This window comes from Ceratotherium simum, chromosome 8, assembly GCF_057802395.1.
Source record: "Ceratotherium simum simum isolate JZ-2026a chromosome 8, ASM5780239v1, whole genome shotgun sequence".
Classification (NCBI taxonomy): domain Eukaryota; kingdom Metazoa; phylum Chordata; class Mammalia; order Perissodactyla; family Rhinocerotidae; genus Ceratotherium; species Ceratotherium simum.
The window spans coordinates 12,269,080-12,291,064 of record NC_141907.1 but is presented as its reverse complement, the minus strand read 5'-3'; the positions used below and the strand labels follow the sequence as shown (position 1 = coordinate 12,291,064).

Genomic DNA, 21,985 nt, shown 5'->3' with positions numbered 1-21,985 from the left:
TGAATATGTTGCCTTATATGATAAGAGGGATTTTGCAGAAATGACATATACTGACAGAAAGACACAAGACCTCTTGTAAGTGAGCATAAGTGAGGCCATCTTGTTACACTAAATGGCCCCAGCCCCTCCTCTGCATGACTACTCATTGCTCTGCACGTACTCTAAAAAATTCACATGTTCCCATAGGGCTGGCCTGGTGGCATAGCGGTTCAGCTCATGTGCTCTGCTTTGGTGGCCCGGGGTTTGCGGGTTTGGATCCCGGGCACGGACTGATGCACCGCTTATCAAGCCATGCTGTGGTGGTGTCCCATATAAATTAGAGGAGGATGGGCATCAATGTTAGCCCAGGGCCAATCTTCCTCAGCAAAAAAGAGAAGGATTGGCAACAGATGTTAGCTCAGGGCTAATCTTCCTCACACACACACAAAAAATTCACATGCTCCCTGATTTATGGCCTCCACTTATGTATGTACTCCCCAACAGCTTGATAAATTAAAAACTTTGTTCTATGAGTTTCTCTCCAGGAACAGGTTGACCACAAGTGGGAAACACGCCTACAAGGTACCCAGCAGAAAAAGCTGACAGAAAAATGGAACAATGTGATGCCTGGAGCTCGTCATGCCTGGAGACCAACATCCTTGGACCCCCTCCTCACTGCCCATTTTCCCTCTATAACTGCCTCAAGATTCTGTAATCCTGGAAGATGGATTTTTTGAGACCTTGGTCACCTATCTTCCTATTGGCTGGCTAATCTAATCTAATTAAACTTCCTTTCTGGTTCTCTAACTCCTTGTGATTAATTGGCTTAGATCACAGCAAGCAGAGCAAGCCTATTGCTCGATAACACTCTGGGTCAGAGAGACAATTTATTAGTCATAGCGAAAAAAGAAAGCAGCCAGATCAGTATTGTGTGTGAGTTCCCCATGCCCCAATTCCCACAGCATATCATGATATGGGCCAGGTGTTACCTCTGCATCCAGTGGGTTGCACCACAAGAGACTCTAGGGTTTTATGGGGCTGCTGTTACATCTTCCCATCCTCGCCTACAGACAGATTACTCATTACTCCTGGAATGCAAGCAAATGTCTCTGGGAGGGGAAGGAAAGGGCTTTATCTTTACTTCCCTGGGATGTCTCTAGGGAAGATGTGTCTAGCCTTACTATCCTGGAATGTCTCCTTATACAAGTATTCTTAACTTGGATGCTAATTCTTTCATTCAGAGGATCCAAACATAGTGCAGAAATATGAGTTATTCATGGAGAATTGCCTTCCAATGCTTTATTTCAAGCACAAAAAAGGGGAAAACCTATTACCTTTAATAGAATAGAAAATCTGAAAAATCAAATATTACAATAACGCTAGGCATGGCTGATGGAAAGGAATCGCTAACCCATATTTTAGAGAAAGACCACGCCAAAAGAAACCTCATCCAGTGCAGTCAGAAAATACGTAGAGAAGCAGAAGTTGAAATTAGTTTGAGGAAGCTATACTAAGCAATATAAGTTGCTTAATTATCTGCGGCAATGTGAGGAAGTAACATCAATCAATGCCATTTTTGGATGTTTATAGAGATTATCTGACAAAATCCGATTTTAAAATATAATAAAGGCAAAGAAATTTGGTACACACAATAATTATTCCTGGGAATATGACCTCAAGTTACAGATATTAGGTATCATTGATTCATTTGTTCTTCATCAAATGTATATTAAATACCCACTTACTACATATCATGCAAGATGGACATGATCTCTACTTCTATGGAGCATTTATTCCAGGGTGTCAGCTTGACAAAACTAGTAATCAAATAAATAAAAATATTTTAAATTATATACTACAAAGAAATAAAAGGAAGAATAATGGAGGATGTACCAACTAAGGTGGTTAGAAAAGACTTCTTTAGGGAAGTAACATTTAATTCAATCTATTCTCAAAATAGCAGAGTGAGTCTTTTAATACCTGCTTCAGATCCTGTCTCTCCTCTGCATAACCCTTCAATTGCTTTCCATTTCTCTGACAAAATCCCAGAGGCCCTATAATGGTCTACAGAACCCTTCATGATTTGATCCCCAAATAGTCCCCCATCTCCTTTCTTATGACTCTTTCTATAACACTTATTATCTTCTAATTATTATAAAGCTTATTTATTATGTTTATTGTCTCTCTCTCCTTGCCAGAACATAAGCTCCACTAGAGAATCTTTGTTTTCTTCATTTTGTATCCCAAATGTCTCTAGAACAGTTCCTGGCCTCTAACAGAAGTTCATTACATTTTTGTTCAACGGACATAAAACTACATTATGATTTTATTAATATTTAAAGATAACAAAAACATAGCAAAATTATCACATTACAATGTCATATTTACATTTACACACAACATAGAAAAACATCACAAAAGAAACACAAAAACAAAAACCAGGTAAGATTTATTTAATGTGATGGGTGTGCTTGCCTGTTTATAAGTTCATTCCAGTCTGGAACACAGGAGGATAATGCTACCCGCATATCTGCTGCACTATTCAATCCATTTCTTTCCTTTGTTTTTAACTGAGTTAAAACTGAAAACCCTAGTTCGCACAAACTAGTTGTTGTGAATGGTAATAATAGCAGGACACTCTTTCTACTTAGCAAAGGAAAGTCTTCCTTTATTTTAATCCAAAATGCTGATAAACTTAATGTTTCATAATCATTCTTCAATGTATATGAAGAACTAAGCTGCAATAACTCATTCTCTTCTTCAGGCACCAAGTTTAACTCAATTATTGATTCTGGGTTTCGAAAAGCAAATGGATCTTTTACCCAACTGTTTTCCCTTAATGTTTCAAATTGCTCTTCTGGAAAGAAATGGTTAAAAGTTTTAGATAGAGAAGTGAGATGCAACAATATCTCTAATTTTATTTCTTTCAAAATGTTTTCATTAATAGTATTCTCTTCAATATGTTGCAAAAATCTTGGAAACATGTAGTAGCTAGGATGATTGCTCTTAAGTCTTGCTTGCCATAACAACAATGACTTTTGGAATCCTTGGATACGTTCGCCATGTTGGAATATATCACTGTTTTTCCCCCGCAGTTTTAAACTCAGTTCATTCAGAATGCCAAAAATATCGGTTAAATATGCCAATTTTGTTACCCAAATGTCATTTTCAAAAATACTTGCCAAATGAGATTTTTTTTCAATGAGAAAGATGTGAATTTCATTCCTGAGTTCGTAAACCCTGCTTAGTATTTTCCCTTGAGACAACCAACGAACTTTGGTATGATACAGTAAGTGAGTATGGTCAGTTCCAATCTCTGAACAAAATGTTTCAAGAAGTCGGCTATTTAGTGAGCTTCCTTTAATAAAATTAACAACTTTTACTGCATTTTTCAATACTTCCATGAGATTCTGTGGAATTTCTCTGGATGCTAACGCTTCACGATGTATAAAACAATGATTCCACACAGCACCATTATTAGTAACTTCTAGCAATTTTTTAATTACTCTGCTATGTTTTCCAGTTATGTTTGCTGTTCCATCACTTGTAATTCCTTTGCAGTTTTTCCAGTTTAATTTATATTGACCAACAATGCACTTTTCTAATTCTGTAAAGATATCTAATCCACTTAGGTGTGAGGTCAAATTTAAACAACACAAAAAATCCTCCATAAACTCATTTTGCCAGGCATATCTGACATAAACTAAAAGTGTTAAGCAGCTTCCAATATCAGTACTTTCATCAAGCTGGATTGCAAAATCTATACCAGACTGTAAGCGATTAATAAGCATTGTTTCTAAATGTTCTGCAATAGTACAAATTCTAAGAGATATTGTGTTATCACTAGGTATAGTTTTTAATTTATCAGCTGATTTATCATCAAAAATTGTACGCACCATATCCAAACATGCTGGAAGAATAATTTTTTCAGCAGCTGAGTGAGCCATTTTCTCTTTTGCCACACGATACGCAACTAAATATGATGATAATAAGGCTTTCTCACTAACAGTAGTAGAACAACTAAGAAATTGTGTTGATAACTTTACATCTTTCTTCTTTCTTTGAAAATATTCAAGAGGCTTATCAATAAGCTCAGCATGCTGAGTTTCTAAATGCCTTTTTAATTTTGAAGGTTTTAAGCTTTCATTTGCAAGAATATTATTACAAATAATACACTGAGGTCTGTCATTTTCAAAGGGTTTTTCACATTTGATAAAACCATATTTTAAATAATCTTCATTATAACGTCTTGCACTTACTTTTTTCTTTTTGAAATGTGGCTCAAACAAAGTTGAATTATGCAGATTAGCGTCAATATTTTTCTGAATATCGTCACTATTCACTCTTCCAGATCCAACAGTTGAACTTGAACATGTTTCTGCATATTTCACTTCATTAGTCCTCTTTCTTTTAAAAAAGAAATGATCCATTTTAAAAGTAATTTTGATTAAAATGTTATAATTGCAACTAACTCATTTATATATTTATAGTCTAGATAACATCTTTCCAAAAAATGCAGTTTGCAACTGAATCTCAGTTGAACGTCTCAGACTTCACGTCTAGTTGCAAGTCATGGTAATATAAACTAGACTGCTCATCAACCTTGTTGTTATGAAAACCACAGAAGATACCAGTGGACAAATGATTGAAAAGCCACTTCTTGGCCAATATACATCCTATTCATCATGTCCCCTCCATGAAATATCTTTTCATATATTCAAACTGACTTTAGTATTCCTAGAATGTGCAAAATTCTGGCAAAGGATTCACGCAAAGTACTCTGATATTTCATATTTTATTTCACTTTTAAAAAAATGTTCATTGTGACTCACAGAATTGATTTCATGACCTACAACTGTGTCACATCTAATGTGAAAAACATTGATATAGAAACATTTTCCTCTGTTGTGTTGGTAGCTTGAGTATGTCTGCTTGATGATCAAAGAAACTAGCTGATCTGCTAGACTGTTGTCTCGTGCAGGAACTTTCTTGAAGTAGTAGGTATATATCTCAGATTTTCATTCCTGATAGCTTTTGATGGGAAGAGTTTTTAAAAGTGCCAGTTATGGTCTGATCTAGTGAGGATCCAATGAAGTTTTCCACGGCTAGGTCAACTATCAGGTTGGAGCTGGTAATATATTTTTAGAACTTTCTTGGAATGCATCCTTGACCTGGGAATAAGACAAGAGACTTGACATTAAAGCATCACAATACAGAGCAATATTACTGCCAGCTACGGGGACATTTATGATATCCAAAGTGATGGATGCTTAAGCAAAAAGTCTGTAGCTCATCTCATCACTATGTTATATAGGGTTAGGCCTATTTCTACAAGGCAAACCACCTCAAACAAGACTGGTAAATAGGAAAAATGATGTCAGTAAAACCTGCAAGTTGGCATTGGGAGTTGCAAAGTACATTGACACAGCTGAATACAGCCAGCATGGAGGAGTAGCTCATTCACCACATATGCTTCCTTTTAGTTCAATTTGGCCATGTCCATCTTGGAAGTACTTACTGCACTGCCCTCTTTAATCTTAGTGTATCCAGGTCTTATCACTGTAACACAGCACTTCCTTACATGCATTTCCATTATCTTATGTCACTTTTTGGAGGGAGGGGTAAAGTCATATTTACTGTAGTGTTTTTTATTAGAAATTCAATGTTTTGGGGCCAGTCCAGTGGCATAGTGGTTAAGTCTGTGTGCTCCACTTTGGGGTCTCGGGGTTCATGGGTTCGGATCCTGGCCACAGACCTATGCACCACTCATCAAGCCATGCTGTGGCGGTGTCCTACATACAAAATAGAGGCAGACTGCCACAGATGTTAGCTCAGGGCCAATCTTCCTCACCAAAAAAAAAAAAGAATGTCTAAAAGAAAAGTCTTAAGAAAAAAAAAGAAATTCAACATCTTAACAGTGTTAATACTTTTATCAGGATTGTTTGGGGCTGGCCCAGTGGCGCAGCGGTTAAGTGCATGCACTCCGCTTCAGCAGCCTGGGGTTCGCAGGTTTGGAACCTGGGTGCACACTGACACACCTCTTGTCAAGCCATGCTGTGGTGGTGTCCCACATAAAAGTATAGGAAGATGGGCACCGTTGTTAGCCCAGGGCCAATCTTTGTCAGCAAAAAAAAGGAAGATTGGCATCAGATGTTAGCTCAGCGCTAAACTTCCTCACCAAAAAAAAAAAAAAAAAAAGATTGTTTCCATTAACTATATTTTCTTATTTTCTGTATTCTTGGTGCTCTGGCATCTGGGTTCTCACTAATCAGGGAGGGACTGATCCTCCCAGGGTTAGCTAATTCCTAGAGATAGCAAACAATTCAAGTGATAGCAAACCGCTCAACCCAGGAGCACAACTTTCATGTGCAAACTAACCAATTCAGAGCCCACCCTATTGGTACGCCCCACTTCCATCAGGCTCTTACACTCCACCAATATTCTCCTGCTCTAATCATCCCAGGGCCAGGTACCAGGCAACTAGGGACAGCTCCCATGCTTTAGAACCTGCTGAAATTATTCAAAAAGCCAATCCTAAACCTGCTTACCCTGCCTCACCCAGTCCTTCCCTAGAAAACCACAATACAGGTTTTTCTACAGCCCCCCTTCCACTCCCTCTGCCTCAGGACCAATCCTGATGCTCCCCTGCGTGGCCCACCTGTGTGGAATAGCATGCTCTACCTCCAATTTCTAGGGATCTGTGAGCATAACAACTTCCTACTTCATGATGGCCATTTCTGTGTCTGTGTATCTCATCATATCTGATTAAGACAAATTCCCGGTATATTTTAAATCATTTTTATTTTGTTATTGCCTTGTTACAAAGTAGTACAGTTTGGCCCTAATCCTACTTTCCCCATAAGGTCTGTTATTTTTTAGTATAAATTTTGCATTCCATGAGTTCTTCTAAGAAGTCATAGCATTAAAGCTGAAACACCTGTATCTTGAGATTAGTTTTATTACTTGCCTGGTGAACAGGCTCCCCTTATCACTTGAGAGGAAGATTGGAATCCCCCAGTTTTGGGCACAGACTAAATATTTTTCATTCTAGCTATCACCCATCCTTCACCTGAGTGAAACAGAGTATAGTACAGTATGCAAGCAAGGTATAGGTTTCAGGAATACCAGGCAGCACTCAAAAATGTGCTACAAGTTATCTGAATACCACCAATGTTCATCAGCCTGTTGACATTGTATTTATGTGGGTGCCTAATCTTTTAATAATAAAGCCAGCTTTGAAAGAGGTATCATAAGGGATGGTGACCTTGAAACAAAAAAGGTGTTGCCAGAAGGGAGAAGGCCATAGCCTTGGTGATATTCTTCTATGAGACTTCATTAATTATATCTACATGGACTTTATTCTTAACAATAGTAAACTTGAAGGGGAGTTACAGTATATCACGTGTAACGCATTTTTAAAAAAATTTAATAGACTTTATTTTTCTAAGAGCAATTTTAGGTTCACAGCAAAATGAGCAGAAGGTGGAAATTTCTCACGTACTCCTTGCCCCCACATATGCATGGTCTTCCCCATTATCAAGATCCACCACCAGAGCAGTACATTTGTTACCATTGATAAACCTACACTGACGCATCATAATCACCCAAAGTCCATAATTTACACTAGGGTTCACTCTTGTGTTGCACATTCTATGGGTTTTGACAAATATATAATGACATGTATCCACCATTATGGTACCATACAGAGTATTTTCAGTCCCCTAAAAATCCTGTGCTCCGCCTCTTCATCCCTCCCTCCCTCCCCCCAATCCCTGGCAATCACTGTTTTTTTTTACTGTCTCCAGTTTTGCCTTTTCCAGAATGTCATATAGTTGGAATCATACAGTATGCAGCCTTTTCAGATTGGCTTCTTTCACTTGGCAACATGCATTTAAGGTTCCTCCATATATTTTCATGGCTTGATAGTTCATTTCTTTCTAGCACTGAATAACATTCCATTGTCTGGATATAACAGTTTATTTATCCATTCACCTAATGAAAGACACTTTGGTTGCTTCCAAAGTTTGGCAATTAGAACAAAGTTGCTATAAACATCGGTTGCAGGTTTTTGTGCACACACAGGTTTTCAACTCTTTTGGGTGAATACTAAGGAACCAGACAGGTGGATTGTACGTACAGTGCATTTTTAATGAGGATCCCAACAAAGGTTATGTACCTTTTTGTTGTTGGAGCATGCCAAAATTGGGAGCACAGATGATGCTTTATAGACAAAGTATAAATGTTGATTTTGTTTTTTGCAATGGGGCCAACTCTCATTCATACTGACAGACTTCAAATAATGCCAAAGGGACTGCTCTAGGATCTCATGAGTTGTGATGGCCTAGCCTGCTACTGACCTACCCTGTTGGTCTCTGATATGAACTGTCAGAAAACAAAACCAAGTCAGAACTGAGGAGGGTATAGACCTGAAGGTATAGGCAGGGGTAAAGGTGGCTGCTGAGATGGGTCACGTGATTTGGTATAATTCAGTGAGAGTGATGTGGAGAGCTGTCAAGAGAAGACTCTTCTATTTGGTAACCTTAGCACTGGACAAATGTTACATTTTGAATTTAAGGGATGAACCTTTATACAGACTGAAAGCTTTAAAGGGCATCTTAGAACAATGTTGTTGGAATGCAGCTTCAGGAAGGTGTCAGGAAGGTGGTAGCAGGAGCCACTTGAGAAAAGAGCTATTGCTACAGTGAGTAGGATTAAGATGTAACATGCAATAAAGCAAAATGTATCACCTTGTCTCCAGGCTAGCTCTCTGTTGGCACGGTTTTCTACTTATAGTAATATAAATGGTTGGTGTCATCCAGAAGATCTATAAACAGGGGCACAGGTCAGGGTTTATTTACTAGGGCGGTGGCAATATTAAATGTTGTTTGCCTTAGGAATGCCTTGAAAATATCAACTTAGTTATTATAAATTCTTTAACTATTGCCAAGTAGCTAGAGATCTACCGTATATGGTACCTGGTTATACTTAAAAAGGCGTGCCTCATAGAGAATTCAGGGCCTGGTAGATGCCTTTGACTTAATCTTGGTTAGACGTTTCCTTGAAAGATGACATGTTCCAAATATTTTACCTTGGTCTGAATGAGGCAAAAAGCTTTTCTTTGGAGGTCTATGTCCTGTCTGCCAAGGTAGTTAATAGGACTAAAGAGTTTATGGCAGATGCCTCTTGGATGCCAGAGCATGGTATACATAATGAACATATTAAACCAGAACTAAATTGCTGGAAAAATAACTGCATCTAGCTCTTTTATTGCTTCAAGGAAATTGGAGGGCAATTCACAGTAGCCTTGAAGCAATCTGACTCAAATATCTAGCTGCCCTTAATATGTCAATGAGAACAAGTATTGACTCTCTTCCTCTCAAAGTTATAAGTTCCAATAAGGATTATCGATTGTTTTTGACGCTCCTCCTCACCCTAAAGAAATCTCAGACCACTACAATTTTATCCTGTATGACCTCTCTCCAGATATTTCATAGATATTTACCTTACATAGCAAAATAAAAATGATGCTAACCAAAACATGCTCCAAAGTCTTGTTTGTCCTTTCTTTTCTTTACTTATGTCTCTGAAAGGTGCCATAATGGGAAGTCGCAGGAGTTTGGGGGGATAGGTTCAAACCTGAGGTTTTTGGTCTAACTGTAAGTTTTGGAACTTTAATATAAACAGAGATATTCTCAATTAGAACTCAATGTAAATAAGAGCATATAGATATCATAACAAGAGCAAGAACACCAGTGTGATTCCACAACCCAGATGAGTTCTGCTGGCACAAGTCCCTTCTGGACAAAACTTCAGAGATCTATAAATGTGTGTACTGATGCTAAGGATGTGTGCATTGAGGTTGACTGTTGGGGATATATAACCACATTTCAGAGCAATAATGCTCTTTAGTCAGCTGTGCATCTAGCTTAGCAATCCTTTAGGAGAGAATTCCAATTAAGGTGACCAAACACTTGTAGTTGAAAGTTTCTTATATACCAAGATACATTAATATAGGCATGTGATATGGTTTCAGGTTAGCAATTTTCCACTAATGAATCTTTTTATCTACCTGTTCCTAGAGGTTGGTACTCAATAAATGTAACTGAAAGAATGAGAGAAAGAATGACACCTGTAGTCAACGGTACAATGTACATTCTATTTTTATCAGTCAATAAAAAATAAATTACCAAACTATACTTGGACAATTTGGTAATACGTAAGACAAAGGCTAGGAAAATATTCTTTAAAATAGGATCATCAAAAACATCCTATTTCAAAATAAACTGTTTATAATGTTAAGCAGTAGAAACAACGGTCCCATAAAAACATAAATGTAAACTATATTCAGATGTAGCTTATAAAACTTAACACCTAAATCTACCTGAAAATAAGAAATTCACACAACAAAACTCTATCTCATTTATATTACTATAGATATGGGTTATTATTTATTCTTTTAGACAAAAACAATTGGCTTTTAATCATTCCTTTCTTTTATATTTTCACTATTCCCATTTCAACCCAGTCTTCCTTGGGAGTTTGTAATTGGCTATGCTTTAGACTGTTGTATTCAAAAAGCATTCTTAAAGGGCTTACTATCTCTCCTTAATCAGACAATTCACCTACAGTAATAGTAGAGGTAGTGTATTAGGGTACAGAGCCGGTAGATGTGGGGATGAAAGAATGGGGAAGTCCTTTTCCAATTGAAATAGGATGCAAAGTATCAGCAAAATGGGAGGCAGAAGTAGAAAATGTTGCAAGTTTGACAGAAGAAGGTATGTAATGGTTGTGTAGAAAGTGGTGGCTGAATGGACTAGGAAAATGATTCAGGATTTTAAGCAAGTCTGCATGATTGTCTTACATGTTTAATGTAATGATCATTATCATTATGATGCTTGATAGGTGGTCTTTAATTCCCTGCCACTAATTCTTACTTCTTAGACATATCTCCATGGTGCTATGAATATTATCTTATAAAAATACAGCTCTGATCAGTTTCCTTATAATTCAAAAACCTCTAATGGCTCTGAGCTAGTGTAATCCCCTCAGGATAATATCCTTTAAATCTAAGCCTCAAACCTATCTTTCTAGGTTTCTCCTTCATCACATATCTCCATACAACTCTACCCATTAAGCTCTAAGACCGTGGAAGTTCTTGAACTATCTCATGCACTTTCACGCTTTTGCTTTTGTTCTGACTAGTATTTCCTTTGCCTGGACTATTTACTCTTCTTGCCTTCTTAAGTCACTTGAAATCCTATTCATTCTTTATGATTTAGCTCAAGTGCTGCAGCATTCATCCATTCAACTAATGTTTAAATGTGTCTGACACTGGGGATACAAAGTAAGAAAACAGATAAATAGTAATATATTCATATAAAGGAATACCTGGGCAGCTGTTATAATGAATGAACTAGTTACATAACACTGACACATCTTAAAAAGCTTTAAGAAACCTGCAAAAGGACATATACAGTACTGACTGTTAAAATTATGCCAAATAGCACTATATATGTAACTAAAAATTAAAACATAAAGGTGCTTGGCAGAGTGGTTACCTTGGGCAAGAGGGAACAGAATGGGATTGAGTGGTCCAGACAGACAACTTCAATTACTTATATAATAATTTATTTCTCCGGTTGGGGAGCGAGTACACATGTATTATAGTCTTATTTCTACCTTTTGTCTGTCTAAAATATTCAAGTTTTAAAAAGGATGTATAAGGCTTGATTCCTTCCTGAAGGCATTCCAAATCCGTCTCATAACTAATAACTTAAAATTACCTTCCACCTCCCACACTCCCCTTTGTTTCCCGTATTGTCGTTATGCACACATTAATGCACTAGGCCTTAAGAGTGGGAACTTCCAGATAGGAGCCTTAGGTAGATAAAAATGTAATCTGCTTCCGAGGAGATCCCTAACTGATCCCTCCAGTCCTCTCGGACCCAGCTAGGCCTTTTAAGAACTTCAGCCTGACCCTGTCAGCCGACGCTAGAATATCTCCCCTCAGATCCCGGATTGCTGCCCCCTTCCGCCCATAGACCTCACTTCGTGCCCCGAGCAAAATCAGAATGTGCCCCCCCCCCGCCCCGAGGAACCCCGGAATGTCTCCCTTTAGCGGACTCTGGTCCACTCCCATCAGAGGTTGCCTTTCTTCCTTCTCACCTCCAGCCCAGCGCCACGAACCTGGTGCCTCGCCGGTGAAGCGGCGGTTCTACTCGCCCCCCATTCTCTACTCAACACCACTTCCGGCCTAACCTCAGCACCCACTGAAACCCCACTTTCCACCGGAAAAGGGCTGGCTCGGCTCTCTGCGCATGCGCGAAACCAGGGGCCCGTGCCACTTTTTCGCCTCCCGACGCTCTCCGGGCAGTCTCGCGGTATTTCCGTCTCCCGCGGGAGTAATTTAAACAGTCTGGCGGTAACCGCGCCGTGGGCTCTCCGCGGCTGGCTGACTGTAGCTTGAGGCGATTCCGTGGAGACTCGGCCTGTGGTCGGTCCGGCAGCTGCAGCCGAGCGCGGACAGGGCTCGTCCCAGCGGGGTCCCGGCGCCATGGGGGTGGAGAAGAGGCTGCTGTCGGTGAAGGAGGTCTTTCGGCTGGCGCAGCAGCCGCACCAGAACCGGGCGAAGCTGGTGAGGGCGCTGAGCCGCACCTACGGCCTGGTAAGCGCGGCCGGCCCGCGGCCCCGGGCGCCCCGCCGCCCCGCCCCCCCCGGCCAGCCGGTCCACCTGTGCGCGCGGACGTAGTCTTCAGTCTGTGTGACAGAATTACAATTTTGACCTTTACTATCATTTTACCTCCTTTACTTATTTAGGGAACCGTTTTGTATTTAAAAATCATAGGAGTCTTGTGTCTCTTTATGTTAGCAGTTCACTGATTTTTAACATAAATCTGCATCTCATTAAATAGATTAAGATATATTAAATGTATATATTGTATTTCTGTTAAAATCTGTAGTGATTTTAACAAAACAATTATTAACAAAATAAGTCAGTGTCAGTAAGTGCATCTTTGTTACAAACCGACTGTTTTTCTTGCCTTTGATTGTATTGCCTTTGATTATAATTTAAAGAAATAGATGAAAGTTAGAGACAAGTTTTCATTTCAACTCGCAGAGGTCACAGGACTGTGTCAGCATTTCTTTACCTTAGGCTACGACTTTTTTTACCTGCAGGATTACACAAAGACGCATTTCTTAAAACATTTTGCTGGTCCCACTGGCTTTCTTAAACTATGTTTTGATTAGTAAATATTTATTTTACACGGCTCAGTCAAACTACATAAAAGGAAACGCGCTGAGAAGACTCGCTCCCTGCAGTCTCCATCCAGTCCTGTTCCTCTCCGTCTTCTACAGGGAATCGTGTTTCAGTCGTTTCTTCTTTATCCTTCCAGTCTTCATGCAGATACCAGCAAATGCAAAAACGTACTTATTTCCCCCCATTCCTCCTTCACTATTCTCTGCATTGTTCTGCACTTTTCTTTTTTCACTTAACAGTATATTCTGGATATTCCTTCTTGTCACTATTTAATTAAACTTCCTCATTCTTTTTAAGCTGTCACATAGCCCATTTTGTGGATATACTCCAATTTATAGCCAATACCCTATAGATGGACACGTGTCATTTCCAGTCTTTAGATATGAGGAGCAGTACTTTAATGAATACAGGTCATTTCCTACATTTTCAAGGTTAACTGTCAGATTCTCTGCAGAGAACTGCCAGATCAAAGAGGAAATGTATTTGTAAATGTGATAAATATTGACAGTTGCCCTTCATAGAGTGGTCCCTTCTACGCTTCCATCAGCAGAGTATGAGAGAGACTGCTTTTTTTTGAGGGGAGTTGGGAAGAACTAGAATATCATTTTGTTGTTCGTGTCGTTGAGTAGATTCCGACTCCTAGCTACCCTGTGGACAGCAGAGCTGAACCCTCGCACCTTCAGGTGCTGTATCAGACAGTGCTCCCCTGCCATTCATAGGGTCTTCATGTCCAATTTTCTCAGAAGTGGGTGGGCAGGTCTTTCTTCTTAGTGTTGGTCTGGAATCTCCACTGAAATCTGTCCACCGTGGGTGACCCTGCTGGTATTTGACATACCGGTTGCTTAGCTTTCAGCATCACAGCAACATGCAGCCACCACAGTATGACAACCGACAGACGGGTGGTGTGGTTCCCTGCCTAGGAGACAAACCCCAGGCTGAAGCGGTGAGAGCGCCGAATCTTAACCACTAGACCACCAGGGCTGGCTAGAATATAATTGGGAGGATGTTTTTTGATAGATAAAATTTGTAAGTAAAATTTTGAGCAATTTGAGAATATGAGTTAGAATGGTAACATACATATTGAAAAGAAATTGCTGTGTGATAGGAAGGTTTAATTATAAAAGGCAGTGTTGAATTGAGACCAGTGGGGGTTTTTTGTTTGTTTTTTTTTTTAACTGAACAGTACCTTTGTTACATTTTTCTAAATAGATTCAAGAATATGTGGAAGAAGCAAAACAATCTTTTGTGATCAAAATCTATGCTGCCTTGCTCCACGACAGAAGTAAGTCAAAAACAAGAGAGACATAGGTAAATGATTACTCAAAAAGTCTGCTTTCCTCAATTATTTCTTCTTCTGGATGGACAATTAAGAGTTATAAAAGAGTAAAGATTTTAGTTTGATGAGCAATTGCTAATATTTCTGAGAATTTTAGGTTAGTGCTGGGGATAAAGACTTTTATCAATGTAGTTTGTGAAGGATTTGTTTTGTATTTCTGGTGGTCAATAAAACATTTTTTCAAGAGACATTTGTTTGTGCTTTTAATATGCTAGGATGGTCTGTAAATATGAACCTGCAGCAGAGTGAGAAATAGAATTTGCAGTAGTTTGTTACTTCATTTAACCAAACAGAAGAAAGATGAAGACAGTGACATTTCAAATTATTTTAATTATTGTACTTTGTTCTTGGAAGTATTTTGGGAGTTTTGTCAATTTTTGTTAACATTCGTAGTGAGTGTTTGCATCACTTAAAAATTTACTGGATTGAGGACTTAAGGACTTGTATAATTTAGAGAAAAAACAGCTAGGTGTCTAAATATAAATAAATTTATAGTATATATATATATATATACACACACACACATGTATTTATGTCATATCAAAGTGACCTTATAAATATTATCTTTTTCTGTGGGATAAAATGATTACGATTAAAAGCTGATTTATTAGATAATGCTAGCTTCAATTAAAAAAATTTAAGAACCGGGCCGGCCCCGTGGCTTAGCGGTTAAGTGCGCGTGTTCCGCTACTGGCGGCCTGGGTTCGGATCCTGGGCGTGCACCGACGCACTGCTTCTCCGGCCATGCTCAGGCAGCGTCCCACATACAGCAACTAGAAGGATGTGCAACTATGACATACAACTATCTACTGGGGCTTTGGGGGAAAAAAAAAAAAAAGGAGGAGAATTGGCAATAGATGTTAGCTCAGAGCCGGTCTTCCTCAGCAAAAAGAGGAGGATTAGCATGGATGTTAGCTCAGGGCTGATCTTCCTCACAAAAAAAAAAAAAAAATTAAGAACCAGCTTCAGGGGGGCTGGCCCCGTGGCTTAGCGGTTAAGTGCGCACGCTCCCCTGCTGGCAGCCTGGGTTCGGATCCCGGGCGTGCACCGAAGCACTGCTTCTCCGGCCACGCTGAGGCCGCGTCCCACATACAGCAACTAGAAGGATGTGCAGCTATGACATACAACTATCTACTGGGGCTTTGGGGGGAAAAATAAATAAAATAAAATTAAAAAAAAAAAGAACCAGCTTCAGGTAAATATATTTAAATGAGTGCTTTACTCAGGAAGGAAGTTAAAAGACCATTTTTTTGGTACAAAAATTATTGCATTCTTGTTATTTGGCAAATATTTCAGACAAGGATTATTTTGAGACTATATTAAATGTATATTTAGCATACCTATGTATGAAATTATCATTATAGCTTCTCTTTTTTGCATGAATTGTATCTTCCTTATGAATTATTAAAGTCTTGAATTCTGAACTTAGGGAAATCAGATGGTTGTCATTACAATGCCACCTGGGAATATGTTTGATTTTTCTTTTTTTCAGGACTGAGGCAAATAGCAATGAAGTTCAATTTTTAGTGTACCAGATTCTAAATAAGTTCTTGGGAAATATGCTGGAAAATGCCTGGATTGATATTTTGTATATAAAATTAATGAAGCTCTTATTATACCAAAAGATAAAATTCCAGATATGTGAATATAGGTAGTCCTGGCTCTTTCGAGACTTAAGACCTATTGGTAGTGACTGCCCCATGGTTAAAGGTATGTGCAACTTCATAGTTTTTTTTCTTTGATTTTAAATGCACAGTAGTTGAATTTTTCCTTATTGAATATATAATATATAGTGAGAGAAGAGATATGATACACACACATACCCCCCATTTAAAAATATGTAGTTCCAACAGCAATTCTCTGACACCAACTGGGTGTCCCATAATTCAACTACTCAGAGTTAGAGCAGACCCATAGGTCAAGGAGGGCTCAGTCCCACAAGACTGCCCCCCTCTTCAGTTGCCAACCACAAGATTTGGGTATCCCCAAGCAACCTGCACTTCTACCCAGCTGACTACAAATTCAGGGATTCCCCTCTGGGGTGATAATTCTCTAGACTGACTCTTGACAGAACTCAGTAAAGTCCTACACTTACTATTACAGTTTTATTGTAGAGGATACAACTGAGGAACAGCCAAATGGAAGAGATACATATGGCAAAATATGGGAAGAAGGGAGTGCAGAGCACCCATGGCCTGTCTGGGCATGTCACCCTCCCAGCACATTGGTGTATTCACCAACCTGAAAGCTTCCTGATCCTGGTTGTTTCAGGGATTTTTATGGGATTTCATTGAGTAGGCATGATTGATTAAGTCACTGGCTATTTGATTGAACTCAGTCTCTAATACTTTTCCCCTCCCTGGAAATCAGGATGAGCCTGAAAGTTTCAGCCCTATAGTCACCTGGCTAGTTTTTATAGCCTCCATCCTGAAGCTATCTAGGGCTCCCAACCCTGTAGGAGTCACCTCATTAGCATAAACTCAGGTGTGGTTGAAAGGGACTCTTGAAAAAAAGTATATGTTTACTGTTATAAACTAAACTGTTATCACCTTTCTCAAACATGTGCAAAAGTTTCTCTGGCTAATATGCCTAGAGGTAATGTTATGGGCTGAATTGTGTTTCCTCAAAATTCATGTCGAAGCCCTAACTCTATTTGATACCTCAGAATGTGACTGCATTTGGAGATACGGCCTTTAAAGAAGTAATTAAGTTAAAATGAGGCCTTTGGGGGAGGCCCTAATTTAGTGTGACTAGTGTCTTTATAAGAAGAGAAAATCAGGACATACAGAAACACACCGGACACGTGCATGCAGAGAGGAAAGGCCACATGAGGACGTCTACAAGAGGACATCTGCAGGCCAAGGGCAGGGGCCTCAGAAGAAACCAGACCTGCCCACACCTTGCTCTTGGACTTCTAGCCTCCAAAACTGAGAAAATAAATTTCTGTTGTTTAAGCCACCTAGTCTATAGTGTTTTTGTTATGGCAGCCCTAGCAAACTAATGCAGTTAGAATTGCTAGATGGTAGAATTATGCACATGTTCAACTTAATTAGTATTGCTGATATTTTTCTAAAGTGGTTGGACCAATTTACAATCCTACTGGCAGTGTATGAGAATTCTTGTTCTGCATCCTTGCCCAAACCTGATACTGTGAGACTTGACTTTTTCCAGTCTGATTGGAGAGGAATGGAATCTTGTCATTTTAGTTGTATTTTCCTGATAACTGAGAGTTGCATATCTTCATATGTTTCTTGTTTCTGTATCAATAAAATGCCTGTTATATCTTTGTCTACTATATCAATAAAATGCCTATTATATCTTTGTCTACTTTTCTGTTGTGCTATTTGTTTTTTTTCTTACTGATGGATAGGAGTTAACTTTAATGAAAGTAAGATTTATCCTGTAATGGCCTGTCCTCTTTTATGTTTAAGAAGTTCTTCCCAACCTCCAGAGTAAAAAAAGATATACTCATATTTTTTTCTGAATGTTTTATATTTGCATCCTTAATCTACCTGGAATTGATTTTTTTTTAATGTTTGGTTTGAGGTAGATGTATAATCTCATTTCCCCATATTAATAACAGTTGTCTCAGCCTATTTATTGAATAGTCTTTTTTTCCCAGCTGATCAACAATGGCAGCTGTCATACATCAATTCTGCATACTGTGTGGTTTTCTTTCTGGTCACTATTCTGTTGTAACTGTGATTTTTGTCTACCTCTAAATCAACATCACATTGTCTTAATTACTGTGGTTTTCTGACAAATCTTGATATCTGGTAATAATTGAAAATTTTTTGTTTTAAATGATATATATAATTTATCAATCATTATGTGCATGATCTTGAATCTGTCAATGGTGGGGAGTAGAGCTAAGTGTTTTCAAGCATATTTAAGCATAGGAAATGGTTGCTCCAAAGACTATAATAAAATTCCTTTCAAGGCAACTCAGTAAAAACCAAAGTCTAAAGGCTCAGTAGAGCCTTTTTAAAAAGCCATTTCTAGGGTGGGACCGGGGCTTTTGGGGTATCTTGGATGGGGTTTTAGATGAAAAAAGATGGGCCATGAACTGATAATTGTTGAAGCTGACTGAGTGTATTAATTTTAAAGTTTCCGTGGTTTCTTTTCTTTTTTTTTTTTTTTTATTTTTGTGAGGAAGACCAGCCCTGAGCTAACATCCATGCCAATCCTCCTCTTTTTGCTGAGGAAGACTGGCCCTGGGCTAACATCAGTGCCTATCTTCCTCCACTTAATATGGGACACTGCCACAGCATGGCCTGACAAGCGGTGCATTGGTGCGCAACCGGGATCCGAACCTGGGCCGCCACAGCGGAGCGTGCGCACTTAACTGCTACGCCACGGGGCCAGCCCCCGTGGTTTATTTTCTTAATAGATATAGAATGCATCACTTGTTAGATAATTATATTGTCTTTAATGACTACTTTTTTTGTCTTTTTGTTTGTTTTAAGATTTTGTACTTAGCTCAGAGAATTCCATTTCTTCAAGAAGGACTAGTGATATATCAGGTAACATATATAAAGTTAATAGATTTGAAAGTCATACTTTTTTTTACTATTATGAAAATTTTCAAAGTAGAGAATAGTAAAATGAACCCAACAACCCAACTGCTAGTTTCAACCATTATCAATATTTGGCCAATTTTGGTTCCATTCCTCTTCTACCCCCTCGCCCCCCACCTCCTGCCCCTGCCACATAAACACACTTCATGTACCCCACCCCACTCTCAGCCAGAATTATTTTAAAGCAAATCTTGGCTATCATAATATTTCATCTAATATCCAGTGTTAGGATTTCTCTGATTTTCTCAAAAAGATGATTTTTCAAACTTGTTTCTTTGAATTAAGATCTAAACTATGTCCATACATTTCATTTGATTGATATTTCTTATGTCTCTTTATTTAATATGTAATAGGCTCTCATCTCCTTTTTTTCCTGGACATTTATTTGTTGTAGAGATTGGTTCATTTTTCTAGTTGAATGTCCCATGTTCTGGATTTGGCTGATTTCATCCTCATACTATCACTCAACCAATTCTGTCATGTATATTTCCTATAAACTGATAGTTTAGTGTAGATGATTGACTAGATTAAAGTTTGACTTTTTTTCAGGGAGGGAGACAAAAATACTTCTTATATCGTGGTTTATATTCTATTGCATTCATATCAGGAGGTGAAAGGCTTCAATAATATTTTGAAAGTATCCTAATATATGAAATAAGAATTATAAAGCAATGATATAATTTCCATAAGCTGTGTTCCTCTGTTGTCTTATCACCTCTAACCTCGCTGTTTTTACAGATAAGGAAACTAAGGCCCAGAGAGTTAAATATTTGCCAAAGGCAAAACAGCTAATTTAATACAAGTAGGGCTCTTTTCCACCTTCCACTACTTTTAAAATTTTGTCTCAGTTATATTTACTTTTAGCTGAAGCTATTTGTGCATCAGAAAGTCTGTTAGAGGTGGTCAGGATGGCATTTCTGCCTGTCCAAGTAGAGTTTTTGGAACTGAGAAGGTAAGACATAGTACATAGTAAACGTTCAACTCGAGTTCTGGTTTTTTGTACTGCCAGTGTGACAGCTAAGAAATAGTCAGAGAGGGGCCTTAGATGGGAACTAAGCCTGAAGCCTGGTAAATCCAGGATAGGAAGAAGGCAAGCAAATCTTTATAGGCTACTATAGTAGTTGGTTATTTGGTCCTAAATTTTTATTTGTGGTATTTGTTCACCTCTTTTTTGTTTTTTTTTTTAATACTGGTATGCTTTGTTTCTCATTTAGTTTCTACTTGTCTTATAAATATTAACTGTAAGTTAATATTAATTTGAAGAAAATTATGTAACAAAATATATAGGAAGTGAAAACTTGAGGAAGTTACCTTCTTCTGCAGCTTACACAACTGAACAGATGCTGTGAAATCAGTGATGCGAAAAAATCGTGTACAAGCCTGGTTCCACTTCACTGGGCTGGGAAATACCTTAGAGTTGCTTCATCTGTTTGTTGTGTAACAGTAGTCTGTAGTGGCAGGTTCACTGCTTTCTTTTTCAGTGACTTTCAGTGAACTGATGGGAATTTGCAAAGACAATGATAGTAGGTATATGACAAATTTATCATTAAAAGCCATTATCTTGATCATTTTCTAACACTGTAGAAACAAAGCAGCTTATAGGGAAAAAGGAAGGTTTTATGACTAAAATAAAAGTTTTATGAAATGATACCTTTACTTTGTAAGAAAAAAAATGTATGATCACATACAATTTCCCTAACATTTAAATGAAACATAGAGAAATAATCCCAAATAAGCACAATATAAATAAAAATTCGGGGACATTTTACTTAACGTGATTAGTGTCCTATGTATCTATAAGTTCATTCCATTCTGAGATACACAAGGGTGATTCTCACATATCTAATGCTCTATTAACCCTGTTTCTTTCCTTTGTTTTTAATTTGATTAAGCATTAAAAATACTAATAAGTAGTACTACATTAATTCCACTTTGCAATGGACAGTCATATTTCATCCAAAAGAATGATAAATTTATGTATCATAATCATTCTTTAGTGTTTTGAAAAGTAAGCTGTAATATTTCGTATTCTTTAGTTACCAGCTATAACTCAATTTTTGATTCAGAGTTTTGTAAAGCAAATGAATCTATCCAGATATTTTTCTTGAATGCATCAAATGTTTTCTTCTGGGATGTAGTGGTTAAAAGTTTGAGACAGGCGAGAAATAGTAAAAAAAAAAAAAATAGACAAAATATAGGAAACAATGTTTTTAAAGATACTGGACATCAGGCAATGAAGAATAGGCAATAAAGGACATGAACCCTGAGCAAGAGGAAACAAACAAGTTGAGTTCTATGATTGCTCCAGTTAATTGCCTTGAGAGAGTTTCCAGGTCATAGCACAGGGAGAGGGGAACACAGGGAGAGCCTGGTGGGATCCCTGATTTGATGAGACAGAGCTGAGAGTCTGGTGAAACCAAGGCAGCTACCATTTGCAGCACAGAGTACTAGTGGAGAGATTGCTGCACAGAAGAGAACTCTGGAATAATCTGAAGAATCTCCCTTCAGTTTTCAGGTGAGTACTGATCAGTGCATGCAGGTAAAGAAATTACCTGAGGCCAAGGAAAGGACCACCCAAAAGTTTTAGATGTAATAGAGTCCAGCTCAGAGATGTCTGGGAATAATGGCTGTTCCCATAAGACAGACTGGAAAAACATCGTTCACGGAGCATTGGGTAAAGTACATAGAAGGATCCTGCCTCAGTTGTGGGGAATAATTGGCCCTATGCCGGGCACTGTTCTGTCTTGCCTTATGTTTAAAGCAACATCTGAAAGCATCAAATTGTTTCCAAGTAAGTGTCCCAGAACAAAGATTTATAGGAATATAAAAATATCC

At 38.3% G+C, this 21,985-nt stretch overlaps 2 long non-coding RNA genes across 2 annotated transcripts; one reads left to right on the top strand and one right to left on the bottom strand.

Annotated features, from left to right (window-relative positions):
* Positions 1-4,758: 4,758 nt before the first annotated feature.
* On the bottom strand, positions 4,759-12,250 carry LOC147916392 (uncharacterized). Its single transcript, XR_015552871.1, has 2 exons — positions 12,145-12,250; positions 4,759-5,150 (listed from the first exon to the last, which is right to left on the bottom strand). It is a non-coding gene; the product is annotated as an uncharacterized LOC147916392 (long non-coding RNA).
* Positions 12,251-12,341: 91 nt separating this feature from the next.
* On the top strand, positions 12,342-14,759 carry LOC147916391 (uncharacterized). The gene is made up of 2 exons (XR_015552870.1): positions 12,342-12,643; positions 14,447-14,759. It is a non-coding gene; the product is annotated as an uncharacterized LOC147916391 (long non-coding RNA).
* The last annotated feature ends 7,226 nt before the right edge of the window (positions 14,760-21,985 follow it).